We start from the raw sequence: 19,175 nt of genomic DNA on the forward strand, positions 1-19,175 counted from the left end.
GCGAACATACACACTGTGCGATATCACAAAGTGATGTCAGCCGCATACAGCTCATGGACGATAGTCCAAACTGAGCTGCATGCACAGCCGAGTGAGGGTGACGATGAGCGACATTGTCCGCAGCATACACACTGGGCGATATAGTAAACAACGTCGCCCAGGAAGCTCAAAATGAGCAACGTTGTTTACTTTATCTGCAAGTGTGTATGCACCTTTAGTCTCTGTATCTGCATCAAATGATTTTGACCACAGCACTCGTATAGCAACTGTAGCTAAACCTGAGATTTTTGACTGCATCACAGAGGTATCTAAAGCAGCCTCCCCCAAATATGCTGCTCCTGTTCAGACTCTACTATAGACAACAACTGAGACCTACGGCTGTGAGTGAATCCCCTCTATAAAAAGTTCAATCCATTTCTCCATAGCCTTAGCAACCCAGGCTGGGGCCATACTAGACATTACAGGTGCATCTGCAGCCACATAAATGGATTTTAACATACTTTCATATTTACGGTCTGAGGGGAGGCAACATCCAGAACGGGTAGGACCATGGCCTTAGATAACTGTGCTATAGTAACATCTACTCGTGATGACTGTTCTCTATGTACAATATTACCATTAGGAATAGGATACATAAGGAAACCTGGGGTCTGAGGGGAGGCTACATCCAGAACAGGGAGGAGCATGGCTTTATATAACTGTGCTTTCCCTGCACAATGTGGCTTTCTGGACTTAGGTCCTGCGGAGGTCAACAATTCTAAACCTACAGCAGTCATTTCCATAGATTTAAGCCAAGAAGAAACCACCACTGGTGCTAATGTCCCAGACCCACTTGGAGATTGATTGTCTAACAGTATAGGTATAGTATTTGGAATACACCATGCTGTAAATCAGATTTATTCTGAGTGACTACAAAGTTAAACCATTCTTAGCTCATAACAGAAGCTAAAGGCAAATGACATTCCTCCACCGGACCTGTCGAGTCCTCCGCACCCAGACACGGAATCTCCTCGGAAGCAGTACATCTACCATGCGTGTCCCCAGCCAGTAATTTAGCCTGAAAATAGGAACAAAATTGAGGTGGACTGGACTTCCCTCAACGTGGCTTAGGCTTAGCGGTATTCCCTTTAACAGACATTTTTCAAAATTGTTCAAAGGAAAAATATGATTTTACTTACCGGTAAATCTATTTCTCGTAGTCCATAACGGATGCTGGGGACTCCGTAAGGACCATGGGGAGAGACGGGCTCCGCAGGAGACATGGGCACTTTCAGAAAGAATTTAGTTCCTGGTGTGCACTGGCTCCTCCCTCTCTGCCCCTCCTCCAGACCTCAGTTAGAGAACTGTGCCCAGAGGAGATGGACAGTACGAGGAAAAGATTTTTGTTAATCCAAGGGCAAAATTCATACCAGCCACACCAATCACACCGTATAACTTGTGATAACAATCCAGTAAACAGTATGACAATAACATAGCATCAGTTCACGCCCGATGCAACAATAACGTAACCCTTATTGAAGCAATAACTATATACAAATATTGCAGAAGTCCGCACTTGGGACGGGCGCCCAGCATCCTCTACGGACTACGAGAAATAGATTTACCGGTAAGTAAAATCTTATTTTCTCTAACGTCCTAGAGGATGCTGGGGACTCCGTAAGGACCATGGGGATTATACCAAAGCTCCCAAACGGGCGGGAGAGTGCGGATGACTCTGCAGCACCGATTGAGCAAACATGAGGTCCTCCTCAGCCAGGGTATCAAACTTATAGAATTTTGCAAAGGTGTTTGTACCCGACCAAGTAGCAGCTCGACACAGCTGTAGTGCCGAGACCCCTCGGGCAGCCGCCCAAGAAGAGCCCACTTTCCTAGTGGAATGGGCCTTGATCGATTTAGGTACCGGCAATCCTGCCGTAGAATGCGCTTGCTGAATCGTGATACAGATCCAGCGAGCAAGAGTCTGCTTTGAAGCAGGGCCGCCAAGCTTGTTGGCTGCATACAGAACAAACAGTGCTTCTGTTTTTCGGACTCTAGCCGTCCTGGCTACATAAATTTTCAAAGCCCTGACCACATCAAGGGACTCGGAATCCTCTAAGTCCCGTGTAGCCACAGGCACCACAATAGGTTGGTTCATATGAAAGGATGAAACCACTTTTGTGATAAAGCCGCTAATTCCGACACTCGCCTAGCCAAAGCCAGGGCTAATAACATGACCACCTTCCAAGTGAGATATTTCAACTCCACCGTTTTCAGTGGTTCAAACCAGTGTGACTTTAGGAAGTCCAAGACCACATTAAGGTCCCAAGGCGCCACCGGATGCACAAACGGAGGCTGAATATGCAGTACTCCCTTAACAAAAGTCTGAACTTCTGGGAGAGAAGCCAATTCTTTTTGAAAGAAAATGGATAGGGCCGAAATCTAGACCTTAATGGAGCCTAATTTAAGGCCCAAATCCACTCCAGTTTGTAGGAAGTGAAGGAAACGGCCCAGATGGAATTCTTCCGTAGGAGCATTCCTGGTCTCACACCAAGAAACATATCTTCGCCATATACGGAGCCGCGGTAAGTCTTGGAACAGACAGGGTCCCTGTTGCAACAGGTCCTGCCTTAGAGGAAGAGGCCACGGATCTTCCGTGAGCATTTCCTGCAGATCTGGATACCAGGTCCGTCGTGGCCAATCTGGAACAACGAGGATTGTTCTCACTCCTTTTCTTCTTACTATTCTCAACACCTTGGGTATGAGAGGAAGAGGAGGAAATACATAGACTGACCGGAACACCCACGGTGTCACGAGGGAGTCTACCGCTTGTCAAGGCCGGGTGTTTTTGTGAATCCGTTAACCCTGGACCAACCAAAGGTGTAGGTGCTGGGGTATAATGGAAGCAGGGAGGACGAAGAAAGTTCAGTTTCATATATTTATTGAAAGCAACAATTTCAGTAAGAAGTTGAATGACAAATTATAAATCACCATAAATAAACTGACGTATTGCATGAAGTGGTAAAATGATAAACAGGAACAGTCTTAAAGATACATTGAGGAAATGTTCATAGAACTGAGTTTAAAACAGGCTTGAATGAATGATGAATTGTCCAAAAGCAACAAGATTTGATGCAGAACTGTATAGAGTGTTAATCTGGATAATGCAGACATAAATGAGTAACTGTAGAGACTTGTAATGAAGTTTAGAGATTTAACTGAAAGGCTGTGGAGAATTGTCCTTGTTTGTAGCAACACAGAAAATACAATACTGAAATGGGTTACTTGCGAGTTCTGAAGATCACTGTGAAACTGCAGCAGACGATATTGGTGATGAATGGGTTAAGTTTGGAGCAGAACAAACGAACAGCTGATGTTAGTAGAAATCCTCCAAAGTCTGTGTGGTTGAAGCAGGCAGACAGGGTAACCTCTTACAAGACTCTGGGAGTTCACTTGTTTGCCACTGGGAGAGTGATTGACTGACAGCACAGCAGGGAGCTGGTGGATCTTTAGCAGTGAAGTCTGCAGACGGACCTCTGGAAGCGGAGGCGATATCTGGACCACGGGAATCACACAGGAATGCACGGAGAGAGCACACAGCTAAGGCATAGCGTAGATACAACAAAGCACTGGCCCAGAGTAGCATAATCCCAGCCTACTTAAAGGCAGCACAAGCACGGGATTGGCTTACACTTACTCACAGGTGTTTTCACAGGTGCTCTGTATTGCTTATTTGGTCTCCAACATGGCCGCCTCCTATACTGCAGACACACAGCGGTGCCTTAGGCCATTTGGTCCCCGCACTCCCAGCTCCCAGATCCTGCATCACCTGTGCCACCGATCACGCCGCGTCCCCACACGGCCGCACAGCACCGCGAGCAACCGCACCGGCAACGGATGAACCCCAGAACCCGCAGAGGTGAGAGATCGGTTCGTGACACCGCTACTGCCTGAGGGTCTCTGGACCTGGCGCAATACCTCTGTAGCTTTTTGTTGAGGTGGGACGCCATCATGTCTATCTGTGGCAGTTCCCACCGACTCACAATCTGTGCGAAGACTTCTGGATGAAGTCCCCACTCTCCCGGGTGTAGGTCGTGTCTGCTGAGGAAGTCTGCTTCCCAGTTGTCCACTCCCGGAATGAACACTGCTGATAGTGCGCTTGCATGATTCTCCGCCCAGCGAAGAATCCTAGTAGCTTCCGCCATTGCCGCTCTGCTCCTTGTGCCGCCTTGGCGGTTTACATGAGCCAGTGCGGTGATGTTGTCTGACTGGATCAGAACTGGTTGGTCGCGAAGTAAGGCCTCCGCTTTACGTAGGGCGTTGTATATGGCCCTTAGTTCCAGGATGTTGATGTGCAGACAAGTCTCTTAACTTGACCAAAGACCCTGGAAATTCCTTCCCTGTGTGACTGCTCCCCAACCTCGGAGGCTTGCGTCCGTGGTCACCAGGATCCAATCCTGAATGCCGAATCTGCGGCCCTCGAGAAGGTGAGCACTCTGCAGCCACCACAGGAGCGACACCCTGGCCCTGGGGGACAGGGTGATCAACTGATGCATCTGTAGATGTGATCCGGACCACTTGTCCAACAGATCCCATTGGAAAGTCCTCGCCAAAAGGGAATGGCCTCGTATGAGGCCACCATCTTTCCCAGGACTCGAGTGCAATGATGCACGGATACCTGTCTTGATTTCAAAAGGTTCCTGATCAGAGTCATAAGTTCCTGGGCTTTTTCTATCGGAAGATAAACCCTTTTCTGGGTCGTGTCCAGAATCATGCCCAAGAAAGGCAGACGAGTCGTAGGAACCAACTGCGACTTTGGGATATTGAGAATCCAGCCGTGTTGTTGTAACACTTTCAGTGAAAGAGATACGCTGTTCAGCAACTGCTCCCTTGATCTCGCTTTTATGAGGAGATCGTCCAAGTATGGGATAATTGTGACACCCTGCTTGCGCAGTAGCACCATCTGAAAATCATCGGAGCCGTTGAGAGACCAAATGGCAACGTCTGAAATTGGTAAGGACAGTCCTGTACCGCAAATCTTAGGTACGCCTGATGAGGTGGATAAATGGGGACATGAAGGTACGCATCCTTTATGTCCAGTGACACCATAAAATCCCACCCTTCCAGGCTGGCGATGACCGCTCTTAGCGATTCCATCTTGAACTTGCACCTCTTCAAGTATAGGTTCAGAGATTTTAAATTCAATATGGGTCTGACCGAACCGTCCGGTTTCGGAACCACAAACATGGTTGAATAATAACCCCATCCCTGTTGAAGGAGGGGAACCTCGACCACCACCTGCTGAAGATACAATTTTTGTATTGCATTTAACACTATCTCCCTCTCTAGGGGGGAAGACGGTAGGGCCGATTTGAAAAACCGGCGAGGAGGCACCTCTTCGAATTCCAGCTTGTAACCCTGAGACACAATTTCTATTGCCCAGGGATCCACCTGGGAGTGAACCCACATGTGGCTGAAATTCCGAAGATGCACCCCCACTGGCCCTGACTCCGCCAGTGGAGCCCCAGCGTCATGCGGTGGATTTTGCAGAGGCCGGGGAGGACTTCTGTTCCTGGGAACTAGCTGTATTGTGCAGCTTCTTTCCTCTGCCCCTCCCTCTGGCAAGAAAGGACGCACCTCGGACTTTCTTGTTTCTTTGTGAACGAAAGGACTGCATTTGATAATGCGGTGCTCTCGTAGGCTGTGAGGGAACATAAGGCAAAAAATTTAACTTTCCAGCCGTAGCTGTGGAGACCAGGTCCGAGAGACCTTCACCGAACAATTCCTCACCCCTGTAAGGTAAAACCTCCATATGCCGTTTTGAGTCGGCATCACCTGTCCATTGCCGAGTCCACAGGACCCTTCTGGCAGAAATCGACATAGCGTTTATTCTAGAACCCAGCAGACTAATGTCTCTTTGAGCATCTCTCATATAAAGGACAGCGTCTTTAATATGCCCCAGGGTCAATAAAACAGTATCCCTATCTAGGGTATCAAACTCCTCTGATAAGGTATCAGTCCATGCCGCTACTGCACTACAGACCCAGGCCGACGCGATTGCCGGTCTGAGCAAGGTACCTGAATGTGTATAAATGGACTTCAGGGTACCCTCCTGTTTGCGATCAGCAGCATCCTTGAGGGTAGCCGTATCCTGGGACGGCAGGGCTACCCTTTTGGATAAGAGTGTTAAAGCTTTGTCCACCCTAGGGGAGGATTCCCATCGTAACCTGTCCGTTGGCGGGAAAGGATACGCCATAAGAATCCGTTTGGAAATCTGCAGTTTTTTATCTGGAGATTCCCAAGCTTTTTCACATAACTCATTCAGTTCGTGTGAGGGGGGGGGAAAGTTACCTCAGGTTTCTTTCCCTTATACATATAAACCCTTGTGTCAGGGATAGGGGTTTCCTCTGTGATGTGCAAAACCTCCTTAATTGCTATAATCATATATCGGAGTGATTTAGCCAACTTTGGCTGTAACTTTGCATCATCGTAATCGACACTGGAGTCAGAATCCATGTCGGTATCTGTGTCAACAATTTGGGATAGTGGGCGCTTATGAGACCCCGACGGTCCCTGCGACATAGGATCAGGCACGGGTTGAGACCCTGACTGTCCCAATGCATCAGCCTTGTCTAATCTTTTATGCAAGGAATTTACATTATCATTTAAAACCTTCCACATATCCATCCAATCAGGTGTTGGCGCCGTCGGCGGAGACACCACATTCATTTGCTCCCGCTCCTCTCCCACATAGCCTTCCACATCAGACATGTCGACACAAGCGTACCGACACACCACACACACACAGGGAATGTCCTTTCTGAAGACAGTTCCCCCATGAGGCCCTTTGGAGAGACAGAGAGAGAGTATGCCAGCACACACCCCAGCGCTATATAACCCAGGAATAACACAGTAACTTAATGTTAACCCAGTAGCTGCTGTTAATATACTTTTTTGCGCCTAATTATGTGCCCCCCCCCCCCTCTCTTTTCAACCCTCTTCTACCGTGTATCAGCAGGGGAGAGCCTGGGGAGCTTCCTCTCAGCGTGCTGTGGAGAAAAAATGGCGCTGGTGAGTGCTGAGGGAGAAGCCCCGCCCCCTCGGCGGCGGGCTTCTGTCCCGCTTAAATTTTATTTATTTGGCGGGGGCTCCTACATATATACAGTGCCCATCTGTATATGTGGGTTCATTTGCCAGAATGAGGTCCCAAATGCTGCCCAGGGCGCCCCCCCCCTGCGCCCTGCACCCTAACAGTGACCGGAGTATGTGTAGGTGTGTGGAGCAATGGCGCACAGCTGCAGTGCTGTGCGTTACCTCCAGTAAAGATCACAAAGTCTTCTGCCGCCTGTGAAGTCTTCTTGCTTCTCATACTCACCCGGCTTCAGTCTTCCGGCTCTGCGAGGGGGACGGCGGCGCGGCTCTGGGATGGACGGCGAGGGTGAGATCCTGCGTACCAATCCCTCTGGAGCTAATAGTGTCCAGTAGCCTAAGAAGCAGGACCTAGCTTCAGAGAGTAGGGCTGCTTCTCTCTCCTCAGTCCCACGATGCAGGGAGTCTGTTGCCAGCAGAGCTCCCTGAAAATAAAAAACCTAACAAAAAACTTTCTATCAGCAAACTCAGGAGAGCTCACTGAAAAGCACCCAGCTCCTCTGGGCACAGAATCAAACTGAGGTCTGGAGGAGGGGCAGAGAGGGAGGAGCCAGTGCACACTAGGAACTAAATTCTTTCTTAATGTGCCCATGTCTCCTGCGGAGCCAGTCTCTCCCCATGGTCCTTACGGAGTCCCCAGCATCCTCTAGGACGTTAGAGAAATACACACACAGTATTATACTGATGTATCACACAGCATATATAAAAAACAACACAGTAAATATCTGAACTAGAAATATATTGACTTAGTGAGATACTAGACTCCCAGCACATAGAGTCACTGAGAGACAGGGAAGAGAGGAGCTTTGCAGTTGTAATCAACAGATGCTGGACTGTCCCAGGGTTGCGTCTTTCTGGCTTATCTGCATCGTTGCTCAGCCTGATGCTTTACCTCAGCGTGTTACCCTTTTGGTTAAGGGTAGGCACTGAGAACATCTACTCCAACTCTCAACCCTTTCATTAGAGTGAGAGAGGAGAGCGGACTGCTCCGGTTCTACTTCCTTGCTGGCCGCTGACATTATCTGTAATGGCCACTTTCCGAGAGTGTGTCTACAGCATGCTGCCAGGACTTCAGCACGGCTGGCGGGAACTCAGTCACCGCTACCAGCGCCTGTATGCCACTGTTTTTACCCCCCATAAGTGCCTCTGGTCCCCCTTTCAACTGCTGCCTGTCACGAACCGGTCTCTCACCTCTGCGGGTTCTGGGGTTCGTCCGTTGCCAGTGCGGTTGCTCGCGGTGCTGTGCGCCCGTGTGGGGACGCGGCGTGATCAGTGGCACAGGTAATGCAGAGTCTGGGAACTGGGAGTGCGGGGACCAAATAGCCTAAGGCACTGCGGTGTGTCTGCTGTATAGGAGGCGGCCATGTTGGAGACCAAATAGGTAATACAGAGCACTTGTGAAAACACCTGTGGGCAGGTGTAAGCCAATCCCGTGCTTGTGCTGCCTTTAAGTAGGCTGGGATTATGTTACTCTGGGCCAGTGCTTTGTTGTATCAACGCTGTGCTCTAGCTGTGAGCTCTCTCCGTGCATTCCTGTGTGATTCCCGTGGTCCAGATATCGCCTCCGTTCCCAGAGGTCCGTCTGCAGCCTTCACTGCTAAAGATCCACCGGCTCTCCGCTGTGCTGTCAGTTAATTGCACACCTACTGGAAACAGTTGGATTCCCAGAGTCTTGCATGAGGTTACCTTGTCTGCTTGCCTTCAACCATACAAAGTTTGGAGGATTCCACTACCCTCACCTGTTCGTTTGTTCTACTCTGCATTTAACCCGTTCATCACCTTGTCATCTGCTACAGTTTTCACAGTGATCTCCGGAACCCGCAAGTAACCCAATTCAGTACTATTATTTTCTATGTTACCATAACAAGGATAATTCTTCACAGCCTCTCAGTTAACTCTCAAAACTTCATTGCAAATCCTTACAGTTATTTCTTCATGTCTGCATTACCCAGTTAAACACATTCTGCAGTTCAGCATCAAAGCTTGTTTATATTTGGACAATTCAACATTTATTCATCAGCTTGTTTTATATACAGTTCCATGAACATTTCTTTTATTTGTCTTTGAGATTTATCCTGCATATTATTTCTGCCATTCCTGCAATACTTCAGTATAATATGATGATTAACAACTTGTCATTTAACTCTTTACTGAATTGTTATTTTTAATAAATATATGAAACGGAACTTTCTTCGTCCTCCCTGCTTTCTTCATACCCCAGCACCTACACCTGTGGTTGGTCCCGGGTTAACGGATTCACAAAAACACCCGGACCTGACAGTAAGCACTGGCCACATGGATCCGTCAAGTGACCAATTCGCAGGAGGCGGTGCTACATCAGATATCCTTTCCCGTCTGGAAAACCAGGAGTCTATACAGACACAAATAGTGCAGTTTATGCAAACTATGGCAGACCGTTTAGAGACTCTTCATATGGCTATTAAAACGTCTCAAGTCCAGATTCCAACTCCGGTTGTCCCAGTTACCACTACAGCTTCTCCTGTGACGCTGCCTACGTCCTGCTTGCAGTTACCCTCTCTGAGTAAGTTTGACGGAACTCCAAAACTTTGCAGAGGATTCCTGAATCAATGCGAGATCCAGTTCGAACTGATGTCCGCCAATTTTCCATCAGCTCGTTCTAAGGTTGCATATATTATCGCCCTCCTCTCCGGTCAGGCTCTGGAGTGGGCATCACCATTATGGGAAAGAGGTGATCCTATCCTCTCTAATTACAAGGAGTTCGTATCATCCTTCCGGAGAATCTTTGACGAACCAGGCAGGACCACCTCAGCATCTTTGGAGATTCTCCGTCTACGTCAAGGTTTACGTCCTGTCAGTCAATATATTATTCTGTTTCGCACGTTGTCTTCAGAGTTAAACTGGAATGAGGAGGCCCTGATCGACGCGTTTTGGAATGGACTTTCAGAGAGAATCAAGGATGATTTAACCATTCGGGATGTGCCAACTAAACTGGATGAATTGATTTCTCTCTGTAACAAACTTGACCTACGCTACAGGGAGCGATGTTTAGAGAAATCCAGGGCAGAGCGATCCAGTCCACGTTATCATCCTAGGTCTCGACAAGATTCTTCATCACAGTCTCCGGTAACGACAGAAGGACCTATGCAGATTGGGCGCTCTCGCCTCACAGAGGAGGAATGACTTCGTCGTCGACAGGGTAACCTCTGCATGTACTGTGGGTCCTCCGAACATTTAGTTAAATTCTGCAAACTCCGGCCGGGAAACTCTCGCTCCTAACTTATTCAAGGGAGGTTAAGCTAGGAGTTACTTTAGAATCACGTTCTGGGAAAGAGCCGACCTTGTCTATTCAATTAGAAGTTCCAAGTTCTACAGTGAAAGTTTCAGCTCTCCTAGATTCCGGGGCAGCCGAGAACTTCATCTCCTCAGCCTTTGTCTTACGGTCTAAAGTTCAAACCATGCCTCTGGAAGCAGCAGTTGCTGTTACAGCAGTGGATGGAAGTCGAATTCCAGATGGTATAATTACTCATCGAACCGTATGTTTTAAGATGAAAGTTGGTGTGCTCCATTCCGAATACGTCTCCTTCTATGTGATTCCCAAAGCCTCTCAAGATGTGATACTTGGTTTACCTTGGCTGCAGAAACATAATCCTCAACTTAATTGGCAAACCATGGAAGTCCTTTCGTGGGGTAAATCTTGTACCAAGGACTGTTTAGCCTCAATTGTACCTCTCCGGTCAATTAGCCTTCCCGACCTACCTCTGGTGTATCAATCCTTTGCGGATGTTTTCAGTAAACAAGCAGCAGACTCTCTACCTCCTCATCGCGAATGGGACTGCCCAATCGTCCTGGTTCCGGGCAAAACCCCTCCTAGGGGACGAATTTATCCGCTATCCATCCCAGAGACGCAAGCTATGTCTGATTATATACAGGAAAATCTAACCAAAGGATTTATCAGACCATCTTCTTCACCTGCAGGAGCCGGATTCTTTTTCGTTAAGAAGAAGGACGGTGGGTTACGACCATGCATAGATTACCGTGGACTCAATGAGATCACTGTGAAAAACAAGTACCCATTACCCTTAATTCCAGAATTATTTGATCGGGTAAAGGGAGCTACTGTGTTTACAAAATTGGATCTCCGAGGGGCCTACAATTTAATCCGCATCCGGGCAGGGGACGAGTGGAAGACTGCTTTTAATACCCGGGATGGGCATTACGAATACCTTGTAATGCCTTTTGGTCTTTGTAATGCACCTGCAGTTTTTCAAAGCTATGTGAATGAACTTTTTCGTGATCTTCTCTACAAGTGTCTAGTAGTGTACCTGGATGATATCCTAATATTCTCTAAGGATCTAAAGTCTCACCGTCACCAAGTTAAAGAGGTACTGACACGTCTGAGGAAAAATCAACTTTATTGTAAGTTAGAGAAGTGCACTTTTGAAGTATCTTCCATACCGTTCCTTGGTTACATCATTTCTGGATCAGAGCTATGTATGGATCCCGGTAAGGTACAAGCTATCCGTGATTGGTCCACTCCTACAACTCTCAAGGGGATTCAGCGATTTCTTGGCTTTGCTAATTTCTATAGGAGATTCATTAAGAATTATTCTACGTTAGCTGCTCCCATTACAGCCCTAACTCGCAAGGGAGCAAATCCTACGAACTGGTCTTCTGAAGCAATCAAAGCCTTCTCTGATTTAAAGCAAGCCTTTGTGTCAGCCCCCATTCTTCGACAGCCTGATTTGAATCGTCCCTTTCTACTAGAGGTGGATGCATCTACAGAAGCAGTAGGAGCTGTGTTGTCACAAGTCTTTGAAGATAAAAAGGTCCATCCCTGCGGATATTTCTCCCGTAAGTTCCTCCCGGCCGAACGTAATTATGCAACCGGTGAGCAAGAATTACTTGCCATCAAGTTGGCATTTGAGGAGTGGAGATACCTTCTAGAAGGAGCACAACATCGCATTACAGTTTATACTGATCATAAGAATCTTCTATATCTGCAGTCAGCTCAGTGCTTGAATCCACGACAAGCTAGATGGGCGCTTTTCTTCACACGATTCAATTTCAAGCTCACCTATCGTCCAGGGTCTCAGAACAAAAAGGCAGATGCCCTTTCTCGGTCCTTTGCTTCTTCTGAATTAAATGATGCTACTGTTAGGGTCTCCTGCCCTGTGCTGCCACGTCGTCATGGCAACCGGGAGACAAGTGCTAGTGGAGTAACCTGAGCGCAGCTGATACTCCGGTTCAGGTCTTTTGCTGTGCAGTGGTTATAGGCTCTGTGCACGGCAGGGGATCCGGTGCTGGTTTTTGTGCTCACAGTCTGTGAGGTCTGAGTGGGGCGTGGACAGCACCTGCTTTATAAGGCCTCTTTTCAGGGTAAGCAGATGCTGCTGAATCTTTGTTGGTTAGTCAGTTCATGAAAGTTAGCCAGTACTGTGTAGCTTTGTATTTGTTTGTTGCTTACTGCAAATAGGCCTGGGGATTTGGTATTACACTCTGCCAATCCAGACCTAGCAGTAAGACTGGAGTCAGTCGTTTAGCTTGCTGGGGTTCTGTTACTACTCTGTGAACTTAGCAAGTTTGCGGCTGTATTCTAAGACTTGCCTGTCTAATCCTGTCTCACTGTGCTAGGTGTCAGGGGTCAGTTTAGTGGCAGTAAGCTAAAACCTGTGCACTGCAAGTGAGAAATAGGATTGTGGAGACTCTCCTTGTGTCTATCATTCCATCTCTGACCAAGGAGTTTACTGCCACACCCGTTGGTAACCCTTTAGGGTTTTGCTGTTGCCCTTAGCAACAGCATTTCAGGTTCTCTACGTATTAAAACACAACATCTTGCTTTTTCCATCTGTGCAGTTCTAATACAAGGGAGATACCCAGTTCCTTAGCCTCTGGGCTTCTCTGTTCACTTTGTGTGTATTTTGTTACCCTATTACCTTCTGTGTACGTTATGTCATATTCCCCAGTTTGTCTGTGAGTCCATTTGTTTTGCATAACAGTTCAAACACCAGTACATTCCTGCAGACACTGGAGTGCATAACAGTTCTGACACCAGTACTTTCCTGCAGGCACTGGTGTGCATAACATATTCAGCAGCCTAATACTCCTGTTGAAATTTTGTGGGAATATGGAGCATACCCCTCAAAATACGTTGCAACAGGTGGTCGATCAGGTGCAGGTCCTGACTCGACAATTTAATGATTTGTCCATTAAAATGCACACCTCCCAGGCTGCTGGCGGAGCTCCCGCAGCAGCAGCACCTGCAGGGGTTAAGGAGCCGAAAGTAAATCTCCCGGATCGTTTTTCTGGAGATCGCTCGCAGTTCTTTTGTTTCAAGGAGAGCTGCAAGCTATACTTCCGGCTTAGGCCTCAGTCTTCTGGGTCGGAGATTCAGCGGGTGGGCATAGTGATTTCCTTGCTACAAGGAGACCCACAGGTCTGGGCATATGGGTTGCAGCCTGACTGTCCGTCGCTTAAAAGTGTTGATGCTTTTTTTACGGCACTGGGCATGTTGTATGATGACCCTGACAAGACGGCCTCAGCCGAGGCTCAGATTTCGATCCTTAAGCAAGGGCGAAGGCCAGTTGAGGTTTACTGTACGGAGTTTCGGAGGTTGGCCCATGATACCCAGTGGAATGACCCAGCCCTGAGACACCAGTACCGAAGAGGTCTTTCTAACCAGATAAAGGACCAACTGGTACAATATCCCTTGCCTGATAGCTTGGATCAGCTCATGCAGTTATCCATCCGGGTGGATAGACGGCTGAGAGAGCGTAGGCTTGAAAGGGAGACTGAGATTTCCTTCCTTCCCAAGGGAACCTCAGACTCTGAGGAATTTTCTGAGGAGCCTATGCAGATTGGGGCTACCCGCCTCTCCTCGCGTGAGAAGACGCGGAGGAGACAGCAGGGGTTGTGTTTGTACTGTGGGAATAAAGGTCATGTGGTAGTATCATGCCCAGAAAAGCCGGAAAACTTCAGGGCCTGAGGGTGATGGGAAATATCCTGTCAGGCCAGAAGTCAGAATTTCCCAAGAAGACTTTTATCATTCCGGTGACCTTGAAGATCCTCGGTCAAACTGTCAAGACTGAGGCCTTTGTGGACAGTGGGGCCGACGGGGTTTTTATGGACCGCCAATTCGCCCTGAAACACTCTGTTCCCTTAGTACCCTTGGCATCGGAAATTGAGATTTGTGGGTTAAACGGGGAACCATTATCCCAAGGTAAAATTACCTCTTGCACTAGCTAGATTTCTTTGTTTATTGGAGCCACACACTCTGAAAAATTGTCCTTTTATGTGACTGTCTGTACTTTTGCCCCATTGGTGTTGGGGTTACCCTGGTTAAGGGCCCACAATCCTCAATTTGACTGGGTCTCTGGGGAGATTCTTAGTTGGGGTACTGATTGTTTCAGGAGTTGCTTGAGCCTTCCAGTCAGGCTCTCGCAGCTAAGTTTGCCAGGATTGCCAGGGTGTTATGCAGATTTTGCGGACGTGTTCTCCAAAAAAGTTGCAGAGGTACTACCTCCCCATCGCCCCTATGACTGTGCCATTGATTTGTTGCCAAATGCTAAGCTTCCCAAGAGCAGGTTGTACTCCCTGTCACGTCCTGAGACTCAGGCTATGGCAGAGTACATTCAGGAGAACTTGGCTAAGGGATTTATCAGACCTTCACAGTCTCCAGTTGGGTCGGGGTTCTTCTTCGTGGGTAAAAAGGACGGTTCGTTGCGACCCTGCATCGACTTCAGGGAATTGAACCGTATCACGATTAAAAACTCATACCCACTGCCTCTCATTTCGGTCTTGTTTGACCAGCTTCGTACTGCCACCATTTTTTCTAAGATTGACCTACGCGGTGCGTACAATCTAATCCGAATAAGAGAGGGGGATGAATGGAAGACTGCCTTTAATACCCACTCAGGGCATTATGAATATTTGGTGATGCCTTTTGGGCTCTGTAATGCCCCGGCAGTCTTCCAGGATTTCATGAATGATGTGCTCAGGGAATATTTGGATAGATTCTTAGTTGTATACTTAGATGACATCCTAATCTTCTCCCATTCCCTGGAGGAACATCGGAAGCATGTACGCTTAGTCCTCCAGAAACTCAGAGACCACCGGCTTGGGGCAAAGCTGGAGAAGTGCGAATTTGAAGTTCAGCAAATCGCATTTCTAGGATATATTATCTCCCCAGAAGGTTTCCAAATGGAGGGTTCCAAGGTACAGGCAGTCCTGGATTGGGTGCAGCCCACTAGTTTGAAGGCGCTTCAGCGTTTCCTGGGCTTTGCGAATTTTTATAGACGATTTATCGCTGGATTTTCGTCTATAGTGGCGCCCTTGGTGGCACTCACTAAGAAAGGGGCGGATGTTGCTCACTGGTCTTGTGAGGCTAAAGCGGCTTTTGCCCGTCTCAAAAGGGCATTTGTTTCGGCCAAGGTGCTGCGACACCCAGATCCAGAGCGTCCTTTTGTGGTGGAGGTGGATGCCTCTGAGATGGGTATTGGGGCAGTGCTTTCTCAGATGGGAGTGTCTGATAATCGCCTTCATCCCTGTGCTTACTTTTCCCGTAAATTTTCGCCTGCCGAGATGAATTATGACGTGGGTAACCGGGAATTGTTGGCTATTAAGGATGCACTCGAGGAGTGGAGACACTGGCTTGAGGGGGCTAAGTTTGTGGTCTCAATTCTCACTGACCATAAGAATCTGGCATATTTAGAGTCAGCGAAGCGTCTCAATGCCAGGCAGGCACGATGGGCTTTGTTTTTTGCTTGCTTTAATTTTTTGATAACATATCGCCCTGGGTCAAAAAACATCAAGGCTGATGCGCTCTCGCAGAGTTTTGCTCCAATCCAGGAGACCACCGAGGAGCCGTTGCCCATTGTTTCCCCATCATGTATTAAAGTGGGCATTACCCAGGACCTCTTATCATTAGTCCTTAGAGCACAGGAGCAGGCTCCTCCAGACCTTCCGGTAGGTCTTTTGTTTGTGCCTCCTAGGTTAAGACAGCGAGTGTTCCTGGAATTCCATGCCAAGAAGTCGGCAGGTCACCCGGGTATTGCCAGAACTCGGGAGTTGCTATCTAGGGCGGTGTGGTGGCCCTCGGTGGCTAAGGATGTGGATCAGTGGGTTCGGGCATGTGACATCTGTGCCCGAAATAAGACTCCTAGAGGGGTTCCTGTTGGCCCATTACATCCACTCTCTATCCCATCTAAGCCATGGACCCACATTTCAATGGATTTTGTGGTGGACTTGCCCAAATCCTCGGGGATGACAGCCATCTGGGTTGTCGTTGACAGGTTTTCGAAGATGGCGCACTTCGTTCCACTGGTTGGGCTGCCATCAGCCAGACGCCTGTCTGAATTATTTATGCTGCATGTTGTGCGTCTCCATGGGTTGCCACTTGATGTGGTCTCTGACCGCGGATCCCAGTTTGTGGCCAAATTCTGGAGGGCATTTTGTTCCGATCTCCAGATTTCTGTCAGCTTGTCGTCAGGCTACCATCCGCAGTCTAATGGGCAGACTGAAAGGGTGAACCAGTCCTTGGAGCAGTTCCTCAGGTGTTATGTCTCCAAGTGTCAGACTGACTGGGTTGCTCATCTGTCCATGGCGGAGTTTGCCTATAACAACGCGGCTCACTCTGCTACAGGGATCTCTCCCTTCCTTTGTGTGTATGGGCATCATCCTAAGGCCAATTCTTTTGACCCCCTGGACTCCACGCCTGGTGGTTCCTCTGTGGTTTCGGTCCTTAGAGGTATTTGGCGGAAAGTGAAGAAAGCCCTTGTGTCTGTGTCATTAGTGACCAAAAGGGTTTTTGATAAGCGGAAAAGACCCTGCAGCTTCAAATTAGGAGACTTCGTCTGGTTGTCTACCAAGAATTTGAAGTTGAGACAGCCATCTCATAAGTTAGGGCCCCGGTTCATCGGCCCTTATAAGATCACCAGGGTTATCAATCCGGTGGCATTTCAGTTAGATCTGCCCCGTTCTTTGGGTATCAATAAAACATTTCATTGTTCCCTTTTAAAACGGGCGATTAGTAATCCTTCTTCCAGTGGAAGACCTTCCCCTCTTCTGATACGTGGCCAGAGGGAGTTTGTTGTTGAAAGGATTCTTGACTCCAAGGTGGTTCGGGGTCGGCTGTCATTTTTGGTGCACTGGAAGGGGTATGGCCCGGAGGAGCGGTCGTGGGTGCGCAGTTGTGATCTTCATGCCCCCAGACTGATACGCTCTTTCTTCTCGCAGTTCCCCGATAAACCCGGTGGTAGGGGTTCTTTGACCCCTCGTCAGAGGGGGGGTACTGTTAGGGTCTCCTGCCCTGTGCTGCCACGTCGTCATGGCAACCGGGAGACAAGTGCTAGTGGAGTAACCTGAGCGCAGCTGATACTCCGGTTCGGGTCTTTTGCTGTGCAGTGGTTATAGGCTCTGTGCACGGCAGGGGATCCGGTGCTGGTTTTTGTGCTCACAGTCTGTGAGGTCTGAGTGGGGCGTGGACAGCACCTGCTTTATAAGGCCTCTTTTCAGGGTAAGCAGATGCTGCTGAATCTTTGTTGGTTAGTCAGTTCATGAAAGTTAGCCAGTACTGTGTAGCTTTGTATTTGTTTGTTGCTTACTGCAAATAGGCCTGGGGATTTGGTATTACACTCTGCCAATCCAGACCTAGCAGTAAGACTGGAGTCAGTCGTTTAGCTTGCTGGGGTTCTGTTACTACTCTGTGAACTTAGCAAGTTTGCGGCTGTATTCTAAGACTTGCCTGTCTAATCCTGTCTCACTGTGCTAGGTGTCAGGGGTCAGTTTAGTGGCAGTAAGCTAAAACCTGTGCACTGCAAGTGAGAAATAGGATTGTGGAGACTCTCCTTGTGTCTATCATTCCATCTCTGACCAAGGAGTTTATTGCCACACCCGTTGGTAACCCTTTAGGGTTTTGCTGTTGCCCTTAGCAACAGCATTTCAGGTTCTCTACGTATTAAAACACAACATCTTGCTTTTTCCATCTGTGCAGTTCTAATACAAGGGAGATACCCAGTTCCTTAGCCTCTGGGCTTCTCTGTTCACTTTGTGTGTATTTTGTTACCCTATTACCTTCTGTGTACGTTATGTCATATTCCCCAGTTTGTCTGTGAGTCCATTTGTTTTGCATAACAGTTCAAACACCAGTACATTCCTGCAGACACTGGAGTGCATAACAGTTCTGACACCAGTACTTTCCTGCAGGCACTGGTGTGCATAACAGCTACCACGAATCAAGCCATTGTGAATCCTGTGTCCTTTTTAATGACTCGAACCTCTCCAGTTCCTCCGCTTGGCAAGACCTTTGTCGCCACAAATCTTCGAAAACGGCTGCTTACCTGGGCTCACTCCTCTTCCTTCATGGGTCATCCTGGGGTTCTAAAGACTCTCAAATTTATTCAACAGTCTTATTGGTGGCCACATCTCAAAGCCGATGTCCAAGAGTTTATAGCAGCATGTCCTAAATGTGCCCAACATAAGAGTCCAAGAAGTTCTCCACCAGGTTTATTACATCCATTATCCATACCCAAACAACCATGGACTCATATCTCAATGGATTTCGTGACCGATCTACCTCCATCAAAAGGGCGAAATACCATTTGGGTGATAGTGGATCGATTTTCGAAAATGGCACATTTCATTCCATTAACTGGATTACCATCAGCCCCTTTACTAGCCAGATTGTTCATCTCTGAAATCTTCAAGTTGCATGGCCTTCCTCGAGAGATCATCTCTGATCGGGGAACACAGTTTGTGGCCAAGTTCTGGAGGTCGCTTTGTTCATCTTTAAATGTCAAGTTGAATTTTTCTTCTGCATATCATCCTCAGACAGATGGACAAACAGAGAGTAAACCAAGACCTTGAAACATTTCTCCGGCTATATATATCGTCCTCACAGGATGACTGGGTTGACTACCTTCCATTGGCAGAATTTGCTCATAATAATCTCTTCCATTCGTCTTCAGAATCTACGCCCTTTTATATTAACTTCGGCTTTCATCCTCGTGTGCCAGAGTTCCATCCATTGCCAGCCCTAGAGGTTCCAGCAGCAGATCAAGAGCTTCAACGTCTAT

The sequence above is a fragment of the Pseudophryne corroboree genome, chromosome 2 (assembly GCF_028390025.1).
Source record: "Pseudophryne corroboree isolate aPseCor3 chromosome 2, aPseCor3.hap2, whole genome shotgun sequence".
Classification (NCBI taxonomy): Eukaryota; Metazoa; Chordata; class Amphibia; order Anura; family Myobatrachidae; genus Pseudophryne; species Pseudophryne corroboree.